Source organism: Mauremys reevesii, linkage group 21 (genome assembly GCF_016161935.1).
Source record: "Mauremys reevesii isolate NIE-2019 linkage group 21, ASM1616193v1, whole genome shotgun sequence".
In the NCBI taxonomy this organism is placed as follows: domain Eukaryota; kingdom Metazoa; phylum Chordata; order Testudines; family Geoemydidae; genus Mauremys; species Mauremys reevesii.
In genome coordinates, this window is record NC_052643.1 from 10,906,081 (window position 1) to 10,922,866 (window position 16,786).

At 40.6% G+C, this 16,786-nt stretch overlaps 1 protein-coding gene across 11 annotated transcripts in view; it reads left to right on the top strand.

The window, feature by feature from the left end:
- The window catches only part of RERE (arginine-glutamic acid dipeptide repeats), a 391,036-nt gene that overhangs the window by 183,919 nt on the left and 190,331 nt on the right, over positions 1–16,786 (top strand). The window lies entirely within an intron of this gene.

Genomic DNA, 16,786 nt, shown 5'->3' on the forward strand with positions numbered 1-16,786 from the left:
TGCCTAGCTCTTGTATAGCGCTTCACAAAAGAGGTGAGTATCAGGCACATTTTACAGATGGAGAAACTGAGGCACAGAGCTGCTCTGACCTACCCAAGGTTACCGAGTAGTGAATATTGATGAGAAAGGGTAAAAAGGTATGTCTGATAATACCAGAGCAAGGTCACATTCTATGAGCTTGAAAGGCAGCAAATTTAAAACTGATAAAAGGAAATATTCTTAGTATAACAAATTATTAATGGGTAAAACTCATTGCCATTAGATATCACTCAGGCCAAGACATAATAGGATTTGCAAAAGGATTAGGTATTTATATAGATAATGACAACAAGCACAGCTACATTAGGTAAGATTACATAAATATACAATTTACGAAAAAACCTTTTGCTTCATTAAATCAACCACTAACTGACAAAGATTTGGAAGAAACTTCTCTTTTGGGCTGATTATTTCATAACATATCATCTTGCACCTTTCTTTGAAGCATCTGGCTCTGACCAGTCAGAAACAGCGTATTGGACTGAAAAAAACCCTATTGGTATGGCGACTCCTATGTGTTTATGTATTGTGTGTGTGTGTATTTACATTCTTTCACTGATTTATGTGTATGTTAAGAAACAAAAACTAAAAACACCATCTAACACAGGTGGTTTAAACACTGGAGAAGCCTGCTGGTTTTCTAGGAGTCTGTGGGTTTGCCTTCACTGGAGTCGCAGGGTGTGACAGAAGCTTGTGTAGGCATACTGGATTTAGTTTTAATTTAGCTTGCTTGGATACTGGTACTAGCGAGGCCATGGCAGCATGTACTTCAATGTGGGCTGTACATGCCAGCCTAAGATCCTGGGTAATTACTTAGGTGGCTAGCCTGCATTGAAGTGTGTGTTGCTCCATCTTCACTGCTACCAGTACCTGAGCTAGCTTGGGTATGTCTATATGAGCTGCAGACACACCCTGTGAATGTAGTGTAAATCTGCCCTGTGTTAACTGAGCGTGAAGTACAAAAGAGTATGAGGTAAAAGGCTTTGTAGCAATAGAGTGGATAATGTTATAGAATACTGCTTATTTTCTCCCACAAATGAATGACCTCTAGGTAAAGGCACTCTATTTTTCAATGTACGCTTAAGATTTTGATGCCAGAAAGTATTTAAAAAAATAGTAGATATGATAGATATGCTTTTTCTAGTGCTGAAAGCTATAATTAAACAGGTTTGTTCCTGCATAGCTGTATGCTGTAACAGTGTGGTTAGTGCATGTTTCTGCGCGGCTCATCTGACACCATGCACCGCAGAGTGGAATTCAAAGAATATAAAAGGGAAGCAGAGCAGAAAGATACCACAATGGGATTAAATGAGATACTAAGCAATGACCCATGACCTTTGTGAAACAGTTTGCTAGTTTTATATTAAGGAAGCCAGTTTTATTTTTTTTAGTATAGTTTCTTTTTCTTGGCTAAAATGAAGTTCTTTGGTTTGTAATATAAAATTGTACTGAAGTTTAGAGAATGTCAACACACTTAGGTATCTTTTACTTGTACAAAAACAGGCACGTTGCTAGATTTTGGCTTAGTAAGTGGCTGTGTTTCCAGTAAAACTGAAAGTTTGTAGGGAAAATACTTCTGTTTAACAAAAGAGATTTCTATTTTATTTTAATTACCTAAAATATTATAAGTCATGTCTGTCGTTTTCTCCTTGAAAATGTGAATTAAGATGTGTACAACTTTGCGTTGCATGTACTGCTTACATATCGGAAGCACCTAGACACACAACACCTGGTGTTTGATGTACTGAGTCATATAAACATAACAATGCTCTCAGGTTCTCTTTGTAACTGTGATGCCCCCAGATGAAAAGGAGGGAAGTGAGGGTTTTACCATTTTTGGGAGAGAAGCAAATCCTACCAAAATTCTTTGAAGGACTTTTGCTCTCCTATATCATTCTCCTGATTGATGTGATTATCATCTTAGAAACGTAGGCCCGAAAGGGTATGTCTACACAGCAAAGAAAAACCCACAGCTGGCCTGTGCCAACCCACTCGGGCTGTGAGGCTGTTTCATTGCTGTGTAAACTACCAGGCTTGGGCTGAAGCCCAAGTTCTGGGATCCTGCGGGGTGGGAAGGTCCGAGAGCTTGGGTTTGAGCCCAAGCCCGGAAGTCTACACAGCAGTGAAACAGCCCCACAGCCTGAGAGCCCTGCAAGCCCGAGTTGGCTGGCACGGGCCAGCCGTGGATTTTTCTTTGCTGTGTAGATATACCAAAAGGGACCTCAAGAGGTCATCTCGTCCTGCGCTGAGGCAGGACTAATATGTGACTACGGTCGGTTCGGAAATAATTCAGGCAAGGCACCTACACAGTAATTATCTTCTAGTCACAGTGTAAAGGTCATTTAAAAAAAAAAAAGCAGTGAATTTTCCCCCCTTTGTAATTAAAGGGTGTGGTGCTGGGATTAAAGGCTGGAGTCTAAATCTAGAAGTTGTATTTGTTTTGCCTGCTTCTAGATTAAACATTTGTCTGTTGCAAAACGGCAGTTAAGCTGTATAGGCAATTTGGCCAGTGTTAAATAACCTAGCAAAGGCCCTAATTATAAAGTAGGTTTCTAATAATAAAAAACTAAATGGGATACAAATTTCAAACCTCTTTTTGGGTGAAAGATTAAATCAAACTAAGTTTATTTTTGAAGTTGGAATTTGTATAATGGAACTCTGAGTTCAAAATACCCATAAACGGATTATAAGTATATTGAAAGCAGTGCTGGCTTGACTGTCCCGTCTCCTCCTCCCCCACCCCCCAATTTGGTTTATCAGCTCTAGTCTGCACTTGTTTTCATGTGACTTACATGCAAGTTCTACACATATGTCAGAATATGCAGTACAGTTCTGCAAATACCGTTTTACCTGGAACAGTAACCTAAACAGCACATTTCTTGGAACACTCCTGCTCTATTTGGTTTTTGTATACAGCAGTATGCGTTTGATGCTTTAATAGCTTTGTACCTTAAAGGAACGCTGACCAAACAAATTAGTTTATTTTAAAAAAATCCTTTGCCTCTATTATCAACATTGTGTGTTAGAATTAATAACACTTTCACAGTCCATTTTATTGTTCACTGTTTATGGTGCTTTTCTTTTTAGCATTTTTTCAAGGTTGGACCATGAGACTAGGCCTACTCAGTTTTACTTTTTTTTAGGGTCAGTCTCACTCCAAATGACATTGTTGTCATTTTGGGTTGTACGCTGCAGGGGAACGTATATATGCTGTACAAATGTTCTCTGGGAATCTTCTTTATGTTCTCCTTCCCTCCTATGTCCCTAGATCCACCAATATGCACAAGCTGATATTCTGCATAATCAATGCCAGCTTTCCCCTGACGTTGAGCGGAATCGCTGGCACACACCCACTTCTTCTGTTCATTGGGAACCAAACAGACAGAGAACCCTGCTCTGAAACTAACCAACCCCATTTATGGCAACAAGCAGTGTGGGGGTGGCTAAAGAGTGAATATGTTCTCACAACAATAACCAGCTCTTTGTGCCTGGTGTTACGTTGATAGTATATTGGAGAGGATTGTCTTTTAGAATACAGTCGAATCCCTATTTTATGTCTGGGGGTTGAGGAGTTAATAAAATCATAAAGTTCATAAAACTGAACACCTCAATTATAGTAAGTAGCAATATGGTGCACTGCATCAGTTTCCTCTTACTGTTCAACTCTCTGCAAAATGATTTCCAATGCACTGAAGGCATTGGAATGAGGAATCAACACCACTTTCACATACAGTTTTTCCCATCTGAGGAAAAGAGGTCCATGTAATGGGTTGTTTGAGATTGGTGTTCATAAAACAGTTTGCTGTACTGTCTTTGGAGTGCAGAGTTCTCTCTTTGTCATGATGTGAATTGTTTGGAGTTAACCTTGGATGTCTCATAAGTATTACTTTAACGTATTCAACACATTCACAATGGACTCTTTGTTCATGACTGGGATTCCTTGGTGCTTCAGTAACACAAATAAATAATAATAAATACTGAGCTTCCTATCTCCCTGTGTGAGAGTAGTTGAGTTGGTGGCTCAAAATACATTGAGCTAATGCAGTGCTCCAGTCCCTTAGAAGAACCTCCTCCTGATGAAGTTTGAGCCCCTGAACTGTTGATTTAATGCAACTTTCTTAGGTATAACACTTGTAAGTTCTTTGGGGCAGGGGCAGCCTCTTTAATGTGGTCTCTCTAATCTTAACTGTTTCATGTTAGTGAATAGAAAGACAATAAAAGTCTATAGGGGATGCAAGATTTAAGGTAACTGAAGTAGCTTTTTGCTTTAAACAAGAAGATGTATCTGACTGGAGGATTTATTTTGTGTTGGGAGAATGATTTGCACTGAGAAATTGACATCAGTGCATAATGCCGCTTTAGACTAGGGTCCTTGTGATACTTCCGTGACAGACACTGTAGAGATGTGTGACTGTTAGGTAGTGTGCACAGTACAGATTGTCAGAATAAATTGTTACTCAGGGAGTGTGAATAAGCCACCCTCCTGAGCAACATAAATTATACTGACCTAAGTGCCGGTGTGAATAGTGCTATGTTAGCGGGAGAACGTCTCTCTCTGATATAGCTACCTTTATTCGTAGGGACTGGAGTAATGAAGTCAATGGGAGAGCTCTTTCCCACTGCCTTAGAGCAGCTGCAGTAGTAGCACTTCAGGATGCAGCTGTGCCGCTGTAAGCTCTGTAGTGTAACCATTGCCTTAAGAACAGGTGGAAGCCTATTCGCAGTGAAGGTTGCACCCAGCGCCCATTAAAAAAAAGATCTTTTTATTGCTTAGAAAACCTGGTTTGACCTGAACATTTGCAGATATCTTCTCCTTTGCCTTAAGGGTAAATGAATGTTTATTTGCTTTAGTCATTTAAAAAAAATACTTATTTGAAATTTTCTTTTTATATCCCCTTCCTTGTTTATACCTACATATTTCCCATAGAATTAATACATTTCCTTGAGACAGTGCTATTTGAAGAAAATAAGTTGTAATTGTACATGTAGCTGTACTGAGACGCAGTGCTACATAAGAGATAGGTATTGTTTGTTTTATTACCTGGCTGTAGCGTCAAATGAGTAAGAGGGTCTTTTTGTAGCTAATGGTCAACAGAGCTCTTGCTTCATCTGAAGTCGCAGAGGCCTGTATCTTGGGAACTTAAAAACTAGTGTCCCAGTTCCATCTCTGCAAGAGTTGGGTATGTGTGTCATGGAGACGGAGCAGTTGAGATTGCAGTATAGTCCCATTTTAAGAGTGATTTTGATTCTCCTTGTAACCCCAAAATAAAGAGAGATCCTTATGCGTTCAAATGTGAAGGCTTATGGCAACAGTAACAATAACAGTATCAGTTGTATAGTGTGTGCACGCATGTCTATAGGTTGACATTTTCAAAGCAGTGTATGGGATTTGTACACCTCTGATGATCATTTAAACCAGAACCAGTTCTACACAAACTAACACACGCTTTATATATAATACACGTGTGTCTCTGAACAGCAGTGGTTTAAATCTTATAGAAATTCAGATGTAGGATTTTTACACTTAGTGTAATTCTCATCAAACTAAGGGTATGTCTACATTGCCCCGGAGTTCGGACTCTGGGAGCATGAATTGCTGTGTGCAGCAAAGTGCTGTGCAGTAACTCTCCTCTGTGGATGAGAACTTAAAGGTTCCCAGGTCCTCTTCAAACAGTACTACTAGGGACCTTTACGTTTGTGCCTACCACGTCCACCCAAGGGAATTACAGTGCAGGATTTTGGGGCATGCTACTGTTCACATTCCCGTAGTCCAAACTGTGAGCAGCGTGGCCATGCCCCAAGGAATCTCCATGTCTTGTATGTGTAGATAGAAAAATGGTTTTTTAACTATGTAATCTTTAGGAACAGCATGCTCCCAAAGATTGGTGTGTGCGCGTTTGGATGTAGAGAAGTATAAAGGTTTGGATTTTGAGGGGGAGAAAGAGGCAAATACAATATTTCATAGATTTTTAAGAGTTAACAACAAACAAGGCCATGAATTAATTTGCACCATACTGAAGTGGCTTCATGAATTCCAGAAAGTTATAGGGAGACGGGGATAGAGAGAATTTTTTGCTGTAAACAATCACAAAATGTCAAGAGGGAGACATGAAAAAATCCTATATTGTTTTGTCAATAAATTATTATTTCTCCTATATAGATCACAGAAATAGGACTTTACTCTGGAAACAGCAATATTTGATACCCCAAGCAGCTTATTCCTAGCTCAGCTCACACTTCACTGAATACGCTGATCGATTATCCGCGGCTTAACCAAGCCTTCTCATTTCCTGCCTTCCATTACGGTGCTCAATCAAGCCGACGGTTCTTTGTGGCCTGGCTTGTGCACTGAGATAAGCCATCAAGGCATGTTTCTATTAGAAAAGCTCTTGTAGATGGAACAGTCATTAGATAACACTAACAGGTTTAAAGGTTGCAGTCTTTGTGTTGGTTCAGGTTAAGAGGACAGGAGCCAAAAGGCAGCCTCCTTGAGTTGTTTTATTTGAGGTGCAGGGAAGATTAAATAGCACCATATTTAACACTCATACTAATATCGTTAATGTCCATCTTCCTTGCTGAATCCTGAGCTCTCTAATTTTTTTGGCAATATTACTATGTCTACTAGCAATAATTTGCATCACCACTCATGTTCATATAGAATTGATGGTGAGCAATATTAATTTCTAAATAAATATGCTGAATACTCTCTAAAAATGCACGTGTTTCAGTTCTAAAGATGACCTTTATGTTGCCCAGCTGGGTTTTTGGTGTATAAACAGCTGTTTGGTATTTTCATAATTTAGTCAAGAAATCAAGAGTACAGAAAGTGCTGTCCAGAGGGTGCGGTGGTGACCTTGAGGAAGCCTGGAACCAACACTTTCAGCCTAAAACAGGAAGAAAATACATGCCTGCCACAATCTCTTCACCTTCTGACTTTGATTTTTTTCCAGAGGGTTAATAAAAGTATTCCTGGTTTTCATTTGAAAATAAGCAAGTACTGAAGTAATTTCTCCTACAGCGGGAGAGAAAATGTTGGTAGCAATTCTACACACAGGAAAAAAAAAATCAATCAGTGAAGCAAGCAAAATCTACTGCCCCTTGATTAAAGACAGGTCTGTTCTGTGTTGTTAAGCATAATTGGAACTGTTTCCTGGAACAAAAAATGATCCCTTTTCGGAGACAAACATTGCCCAAAAGATTGTTAATACATGCAAATAATCCACAATAATAAAAGATAATGTCAATTTAAAAACTAGTTTTGTGGGTCAGAGCGTCTGCACATTGCAGCATGTAAAGTGTTTCTTTTAAAGGGGGAGGTTATTTTTAAACATCTAAGTTAATGTGTTGACATCTCTTACTCTAGAATTTATCAGTTGATCTTTTGGTGTAAAGGATTTCAGTTCTGAATAGGAATTTTAAAGGAGGAAGAGATTTTTCTTTTCCTTGTTTTCCACCTTCCAGTTTGCCGCTTTGAAATAGCTACTGCTCACTGAATCCAGCATGTCCATCTGTCATCTCCAATGTGCTGTATATTGCTTCCAAAGCTACTTGTGATTTAACATAGTAACTAAATAGGGCAAGTAATGAGAGAAACTGCTTAAACCACTTGGAGAGGATCTGTGGGACATCTGTGACCATTTGCACAATTTGTTAATCATAACCCTGGGAAGATATTCTGACCCTGTGAAAGCTTTACAAGAGATTTGAATATTAATGTGGAATAGCTAGGTTTTAAAAAACATCTATGTTAAAAAAGAGGCTCGCTATTTTTGATTTGTAAAATGAATGTAATTGAACCCAAAAGATACTTGTGCCACTTTTATAGACTATTTAGAATTGTAGTTCATACTCCAGAATAAAGGGATAATTTATTTCACATGGAAATGGATTAAGTGTTTGTGTTGCAAACTGGTTGTTAGCAGTAACATGTTTTATTTACAAGCAAGGTATAGTCTTTATTTTCGGTATCTGTGGTTGGAAAAACCTACATGCTCTTGTATTTTGAAATATTCCAGCAGTAGTTGATACAATTTTTATATTGTGAAAGAGAGAAGCTAAAGGGCAAAGAGAACCTTCTAAATTCAATAAAACGAAACTTAAAAACAGTTGCCATTCTCAGGATGCATGCTAGTTCTGAATTTCATAAATATCTGCCTGTCTGTAGCTTTCGTATGAATGTCTTTAAAAGATCTACGTAACACTTCGTTAACAAGAGGACGTTTGTTCTGGTGTGTGCACATGCTTCCTAAAAAAAAAAAAAAAGGCTGTCACAAAAGTTGGCATCTTGAGACATCGTGGTACAATCTACTCTGTAACTGACTATAGTTTGACTTGGAAACTTGGCATGCAGTACAGTAAGTCTAGGAATTTTGTTGCAAAGACTGATATAATTGTAAGGAACAAGATTCTCATAGACATTTTATATTTTCAGTGAGACTGGAAGATCAGATTTAAAAAAAATCCCTGCTGGAGAGTAGACATTCAGAACAATTTTCAAGATTATGCTTTTAAATTAATTGGACAAAAAGCGCGATCACTGTAACAAGAGACCTTAAAGGGTAGCTCTGATTTGAAAAATACTTTCTGATATTGGTGGAACAAAGATTGCAGCAAATTAGTATGTCAGCATATTTTTAGTTGCATCATCTGTCTAGGGATTTATATATAACTAATTATTTGCACATCTCGATTGTAAATAACAATGTGTTTTGTTGTTTCTGCATTCTGCTTGCAGCCCTTGTCCTGCCATATAGGTGCACTGCATGATGCAGAAGAAGGAACAAGTCAGCATTTTGGAGTAAATTTTCCCCATCCATTTTGAAACATGGTGTCTGTACATTCAGTTCTCGTCTGGCTGACGGGTTAGTCAGCTGGCAGAGTTTCTACCCTGTTCTTTCTTTTAAATTGCATTTCAAGTGCCCGTTTTACTGCGGTAATTTTCCTTTTAGGGGTGCAAAGCACAGGAAATTGGTGCTTTGTTTCCATACCCCAAAAGATGTCTGCAAATGTGATTATCCACAGAACTTTGAAACTCTGGTTATGCAACCAAATATTTAATTCCACCTTCTTCCCCACCCCAGTTGCGAAGTTCAAAAAATGTATTATTTGTGCCTCTGAGCTTCATAGAAAGGATAAAAACAGAGAAGAAAAACTTTTTTTCCCCCTATGTTATAAAACCCCTCTAATTCTCCCCCCCCCTCTTATTTGCCTCTTCAGGACTATAATTAGAACTATCAATCTAAAGCAGTCAGTACTGTTCCTGAAATCGAGTGGCAGGGTTCAGGGTAGGGCAACTTTTTGTTCAATTAACCCTAGCAGTATCCTTTGAAGACACCGTTGTTTTTTTGTTTTTTTTTTAAAGTAAAACAATATTTAATTACTTTAAGGGGATAACCCCACAATAACCTGTGTTCATGATTGTGCTCTCCTTTGGTAGGCATCATTCCTTCCTCTAACTAATTTTAAAAGTTTAACTGTTAACATAATTTTGATTTTTAAGTCTGGGTTACTCCCCCCAATAAAAAGGTGAGATTCATTGAGATCAGCTTGATTAACCTCATTGTGCATTAATTAGAAGCCCCATGCCGTCAGCCCAAGAAATGCATGTTTAAATGACTCATTTATTTATTTTAAGAGAATGTTTCCTCACATGTTACACTGTCTGTCTGAAATACAGGCTCTGCACTGTTCAGTTAACTTGGCAGTATAGTGGTCTTCTAATTTTGTAACAGGTGGGCTCCTTTGCTGGATTCATTTCCAAGTATTTCATAGGTACGTGGCTAAGGCAACATGGCAAATATATTCTGAGTTCAGGCCACTACCATGTAAACTCTGTTAGGTGCCTTTGTGTAAAAGGGAAATCTAAATGAATCTTGCTACTCAGCCCACAGTTGCACCCTCCCCCCCACTGTGAAGTATTTTCCCTTTTTATTAATATTGCAAAGCCAACAAGAAGAAAAATTAAAAGCTACAATCAAGGCTTTCAGTTTAGGGGGTTACTTTTTTTCTTTAAATCAAGCCCACTGAGTCAGTTCACCTTTTCCAGAGTCTCTTCAAATGCTGCATCAAAGGGGTTGGAGATTGCTACCTCCTGTGCGTAATTCTTGCTGACCTGGATCTCTGTGCCACTTTTTGTTGAAATTGATGAGTCGTGTGAAACTGGCAAGGGGATGCGATGCAGACGAACATTTGTTTTATTAAATTTGGAGGTGTGGATTGTAAAAATAAAAAATAAAACCTAAAAATAAAAGAGAGATCAGTGGGCCTGGGGTGAAAATAACACCAGTAGATGGGTATTGGCAAGTATTTTCCAGTTTAAACAGAACTGGAATATCTGCTAGCTCGTGTTACTGTTAGGGTTGCCACAGGCACTCAGTATGAAGCCAAATATTTAAGACTTCTGGCTTTCTATGGGTAAAAAGACTGCCAAAATTAATTGCTGTCTAAATGGGGATTTCTCCCTCCCCCTTTCTCTACCCAAATCTCTACCATTTGCTTAGTTCTGCTGCTAGTCATTTTCAAATTAGAAGGTGAAGTAAGATGAACCCAGGGAGTGGGCAGACTGTGAGCAGCGGGAATAAGGCTTTACATGAAACCATGGATTTACTGAAAAATAACTTTTTTCCTACCAAAATAACAGACAACGAGCAACATGCCTTGAAATAAGGTATATTTATATTGTACTTTGACCTTCTAATAGCACCTTCTCATAGACTTTAAGGTCAGAAGGGGCTATTATAATAATCTAGTCTGCCCTCCTGCACATTGCAGGCCACAGAACCTCGCCCATCCACTCCTGTAATAGACCTGTAACCTCTGGCTGAGTTACTGATGTCCTCGAATCATGATTTAAAGACTTCACATTACACAGAATCCACCATTTACACTAGTTTAAACATGCAAGTGACCTGTGTCCAATGCTGCATCCAAGGATCTTGGGGTTCTTTATAAATATTAATGAATTAACCCTCCACACCCCTGCTAGAGAAGTAAGTACTATCGACTCTATTTTATGGATCAGAGAACTGAGGGACAGAGAGACATTAAGTAATCTGTCTATGGTTGTACAGGAGGTCCATGGCAGAAACTGGAATGGAGCCCAAATCTCCTAGTTCTCTCCGTTAGCCACAAGTCTGTCTTTAACTTGATAAAGTGTAGTGGACCTTTAAGAAATGATCAAAAAAACAACAAACAAAGTGGCCTCTCCATATCCCCACTTGTGGGATGCCTCCTCCTACAGTGCTGCTAAGCTTTGGTTTTCCAGGTTTCCAGGAAAGCAGTGCCCTTTGGGATTGCAGCAGTATCCCCTCATGGCACTAAATGGTCAGAGCTGAGGTTATACGAGGCCATACACTCAACTGCTTTATTTTCTTCTTTTCCATGGCGAGCTTTGCTGTGTGCCTGGAAAATCATGTGTGTGCCCCATAGGGTTTTTTGCCCAAAACTCTCGTGTTGATTTCCTGTTACAGTTCAAACTCTTAATAGTTTAGCTACATTTTAGAACAGTAATTGTAGGTAGTCACAGTTCGCATTCCTGGTCCACCTCTGGCTTTTGGTTTTGGACATCACGTCCCATCCAGCTAACACATACTAGGTTTAAATTGCGTATTTCAGGCCCCTCCATCTTCCTGGATACACATATGTCTGCCTCCTGTGTCTTTGGGAAAGCTATTCCTTGGTGGTAGTTCAGCATGGTGGTCCAGTTTCGGCACAAAAGTACAAGCACACTTCACTCCAAGCCTTCCTCTTGAGGGAGGCCTATGAGCCAGGAAGTCCCCAGATCCATTCTTTGTTCGGGTTTCTGTTCCTGTCTGAGAAGTGAGGGATAGAGAGCACATCAGTGCCAGAACTACCACCTACCTTGGGTATCAATTAAAAGGAAAGCTCACTGCCACTTCCAGAATGGAAGTGCAATTGAATGGGAACCAGGCTCCTGTCAATCTGGTGATGCTGAGGTGCCAGAAACTTACATGGTGCCACTTTCCAGATAGGAATTAGCTGGTATGATTTCCTTGGGGCCACATTCTGTCTGTCTACATGGGAAGCCTTCATCTAATTGGTGTCAAACTCTCCTTGGATCTAGCATCTTACTGATACTCAGCATTCATGAGTACTTAGTTCTGCTTTTCTGTCCCTCAAGCATAAGAGTAAGAGGTTGCTGAGTTTGGTTGGTTCTTTGCACTGGGGGACTTGGTGTTGTCAGAGACAAGGAAGAATAAATGTTGCTGTGGCTACCTGGAATGGATAGGCATATCAGAGGTCTTGGTTCTCGCTTACTTGGTGCCAAACTTGCCTCCAGCTCTTCCTGTAATACCAGACTCATAGACTTTAAGGTCAGAATGGAGCATTGTGATTATCTAGTCTGGCTGCCTGCATATTGCAGGCCACAGAACCTCACCCACTCCTGAAATAGACACCTAACCTCTGGCTGAGTTACTGAAGTCTTCAAATCATGGTTTAAAGACTTCAAGTTACAGAGAATCCGCCATTTACACTAGTTTCAAACTGCAAGTGACCTGTGCTCCATGCTGCAGAGGAAGGACCTCCTCCCTCAGGTGGCGGGGGGTCTCTCCCAATCTGACCCATGGCAAAATTCCTTTCCAACTCCAAATATGGTGTCAGTTAGACTCTGATCATGTGGGTAAGACCCGCCAGGCAGATACCTGGGAAAGAATTCTCTGTAGTAACTGAACCCTCCTCATCTAGTGTCCTGTCTCAAGCAGTTGGGGATTTTTGCTACTGGCAGTTGCCGATGGCCCACAAGCCATGGTAGGCAGTCCCATCATACCATCCGCTCCATAAACTTAGCACACTGAGTCTTAAAGCCAGTTAGGTTTTTTTTGCCACCACTGTTCCCCTTGGAAGGCTGTTCCAGAACTTCACTCCTCTGATGCTCAGAAACCCTCTGATGTATTTAGAGAGCAATCCAAGCTCTTTGACTCTCCTCTCATAAGGTAGGTTTTCCATTTCTTGGATCATCCTAGTAGTCCTTCTCTGCACCGGTTCCAGTTTGAATGAATCTTAAACATTGTTAACGTTCCTTCCCCACTCTAAACTCTAGGGTACAGATGTGGGGACCCACATGAAAGCCCCCTAAGCTTTTTTTTACCTGCTTAGGTTAAAACCTGGTTCTCTGCCACCACCAAGTGCTTTAACAAGAAACAGGGAAAGGACAACTTGGAGTTCCTCTTCCCCCAAAATATCCCCCCAAGCCCTTACACCCTGGGTAGGCTTGAGAAATATTCCCCCCAAACCCCTACACCCCTTTCCCTGGGAAGGCTAGAGGGAATCCCTGGGCCACTACTTAGGTCATAGATAGCCAGAAGAAAATCTTTACTGATACCCTTGCATCTGAGTTCTTCCGCTGAAGGGTTTTTCAACACTTGCCATGCCATGACCGTCTTGAAGGCAAACCCTCAGGAGTGAGGTTTTTTTGGATCTCATGGGCTGGCAATAAATTGTGCTCTGAACATAGGAGACACGAAGGCACCTTCATTATTGTCTTTGTTGGGGACTAAAGGACAGTGTACTGACAGGAGTCTTCTCCATCAGAAGCCATCCTAGATGTCTCCATTCTAGGCTGCGTACTCACTCATAAGTGAGAATGTGGTGGCTGGAATCCATAAGCAGCCAAATTCCTTATCAAGTTCTAGAGCTGTGGGCCCTATGACAGGCTTTCACATCTGCTTTATCTTTATTCAGAGACCACGTAGTACAAATGGTGATGGATGACACAACACCAGAACTCTCTTAACAAACGGGATTCTCTGATATTCATTGTGTTGGGAGGAGATGGTCCTCTGACACTTGTCTGACTCATTGAACTAATCCTGTGGCTCTTCCGCCTTGCTGGCAAAGAAAGCAGCTCCTTGGGCAAGTTAAGTTGCAGACTACTTGAGCGGGAGCAGTCTGTGAAGCAGTTGGATCATCTTGTCCAGTAGGCGAAGATGGCTTTCCATAGATCTCTCAAGGAAACAGAAGTACAGTGTCTTCTGTTTTGCTCCAGAGGAAAGATGGACAGAAACCTGATGACAAATTTGCGTCTGTTGGACTAGAGCATAGATCTGTTAAATACTTTCCCACTGATTCCATTACTTATTTTGGTGATTAGACAGGACAAGGGGCCTCGTTCATTCTTATCATTCCAGCTTGGGCTGGATGAGAGTAATACTTGGAACTCCTGGCTCTCACGAGTACCATCACTAGATAGTCTGAGTTCTAATCCATTCTACTTCTCAATCTGCAGTCTTTTCACCTCATAGCTTGGCTCGTGAGACACTATTTATGATTTAGCATGTTCTGCAAGAGTGTGGATTGTCTTGCTGCAATCCAAGAAAAGCTTTCATGCTGAAGTGTTGTTTCCCCCAGATGGAAACAGTTTTCTCTGTGGGCAGCAAATAGCCTGTCTCCATTTTCTGCCCTCGTTTAATTGATTTTGAACTACATGTTATTCCCAAGGTATCTTGTTTCAGCCTGTCCTTGTCCTCAATCAAAGAGCACTTACCTGCATTACCACCAAATGACAACTGTAAAATCGTCAGCCATCCGACTGTTGCAGAATCCTTAAAAGGACTGTTTAATATCTCCACCAGTCAGAAAACCTGTTCCACGTGAGAGCTCATTGGGGCTGAGACACAGTTAATGGAGGCACCTTTTGAATGCTCTGTCTTCTGCCTCTTTCACAACAGCATTTTTAATCAGTTAGATCTGCAAGAAAAGTGAGTTGTGGGCTTTGGTGGCTGTTCTCTCCCTCTGCAAACACATTCATCCTCTTCCATAGAGGAGAAGGTTCTCCTTTATTCCATCCAAATTTTTTTACCTAAAGTAGCATCTAGTGTTCCACTCAAAGCAGACCACTAATCTCCCCAAACTACCTTCTTACCCATGGGAAACTAGCCTACCTATCCTAGATATTCAGAGGACTGTGAGTTTTGATTTTGGATTGTCCTAAGGTATTTTGGAAATGCGGAAGCAAACTCTTCTGATGAATCAGTTCATGCCTAACCAGAGTAGGTGGTGCACTGAGACATTATGCATTTTCTATGGTGTCAGTATCTCAGGTTGTTAGAGCTCACTCTGCCAGGGCTAAGATGGCCTTGAGAGCCTGCCTTCATAACATTATAATTGTAGAAATCTGTAGGCCTTCTACCTGAAGCTCTTTTCTCATGTTTACTCAGCACTCTTCTCTTGACTGGGCATCTGCAGTGGAGGTTTGGTTTGGGAGAACAGTTTTGCAATCTTTGTTTAATTGAAAATCCTCATGCCTCCTTCCTGGGAGTTGTGGCGCTTGCTAGACCCTACAAATGGGAACATGGAGAGGTCACCTCAAGGACGTTGTAGTCTCGTTCTTTGAGAGCGTTGCGTCTGCATCTTCATGTTCCCCTTGCACCTTCCCTTTTATCCTGGGAGTTCTACTCTCTGCAGGACGTTGGAGTTTAGTGCAAGGAACTGAGGTGGTTAGAGACTGTGTGGCCTCTTGTGACCTCCACTCTGAGCTTTCGGTGTTATGAGGCGTGGTGGTGAGGACACAGGAAGCACTGCTTTCCTAGAGTTTCTAAAGGTTTGCAGTGCTGGGAGAGCACATTTCCCCACCTGGGAATATGCAGAGGCAGCTCTTCCAAAGAACTGCAGTTACTGGCTGGTAAGCTTTGCTTTCCCCCAGTGCTTGCATGTAACTCATTACCATTAAGAGAATTTATGCACTTGCATTAAGAGGAGAACAAAACCTTTAGACCCACAGTTATCCTTTCTGTCTGTGAAATGTTTCTGAGATTTAAAAAGATTGGGCCGACTTAAGGTGCTTTCAGAGATAGTGATGTAGCCAGCGAACCTGGCACATCGGGCAAGTCATTTATCGTTTACGTTATTTCTCTAAATCTTTAACGAAGCGCAGATTCTTCTCTAAAGCTTGGACACGTTTTCATTGCAGTTTGTTTTTCTGAGCTGTTTTTAAGTCAAAGTAGTATACAGCACATGTGGTAGTAACAGTGTTTGGAGATCTTTTTTGACACAATGCTGCCACTAGCTGGCCCTTCTGTGGTACTACATGTGTTTTTTAACCAGAGGCTTAAAGAAGTGTTTAATTGCAAGTTCTGTGTGTTTTTGATTAAATAAGAATAATAGCATTGTTATAACAGGCTAAAGGGGAGGAGGAACAGTAAGAATGTAGACTAAACAATCCATAAATATTTTTAATCTAAATTTAAATATTTTACGGGTGGTCTTAGAACTGGTAGGAGAATTGCAATGTAAAAAATAAACATTCTGTACTTGCAGTTGCCTCATTCTGAAGGAATGTTAATTTCCCTTTAGGCCTTCCTCTGTTTTCTTAAGTGTTCTGGAGTAGCAGCAAGAATTGGCTATTGAGGGATTCAGAGACACATTAAAGCAAAGAATCTATATATGTCATAATTTTCGTTATCTACAAATTATTCTCTTGGTGAGAGGTATTTACATTTTAACTTCCGGTTGAGAAGTTGGTAACGGGGTTGGATTCATAAATATAGACATAGCAAGTCAGTGGTTAGATTCTCTGGTGAGCCTCAATCTCTCCCCTTATAAAGAACTTGAATATCCAGAGCCTGCAAATGTTGGGTTTAAAGCGTAACATCTTTGGTGCCAGACAAGAATGTAACAAAGAGCCCTCAACATGATGGGCAAAGCAGTATCTCATTGGGAAGGCTTGTGAGAAGTCTGCTGTCCCAAAATGGCCCCATTGGGTTTCGATTCTTTTTGCTGCCAGAAAGGA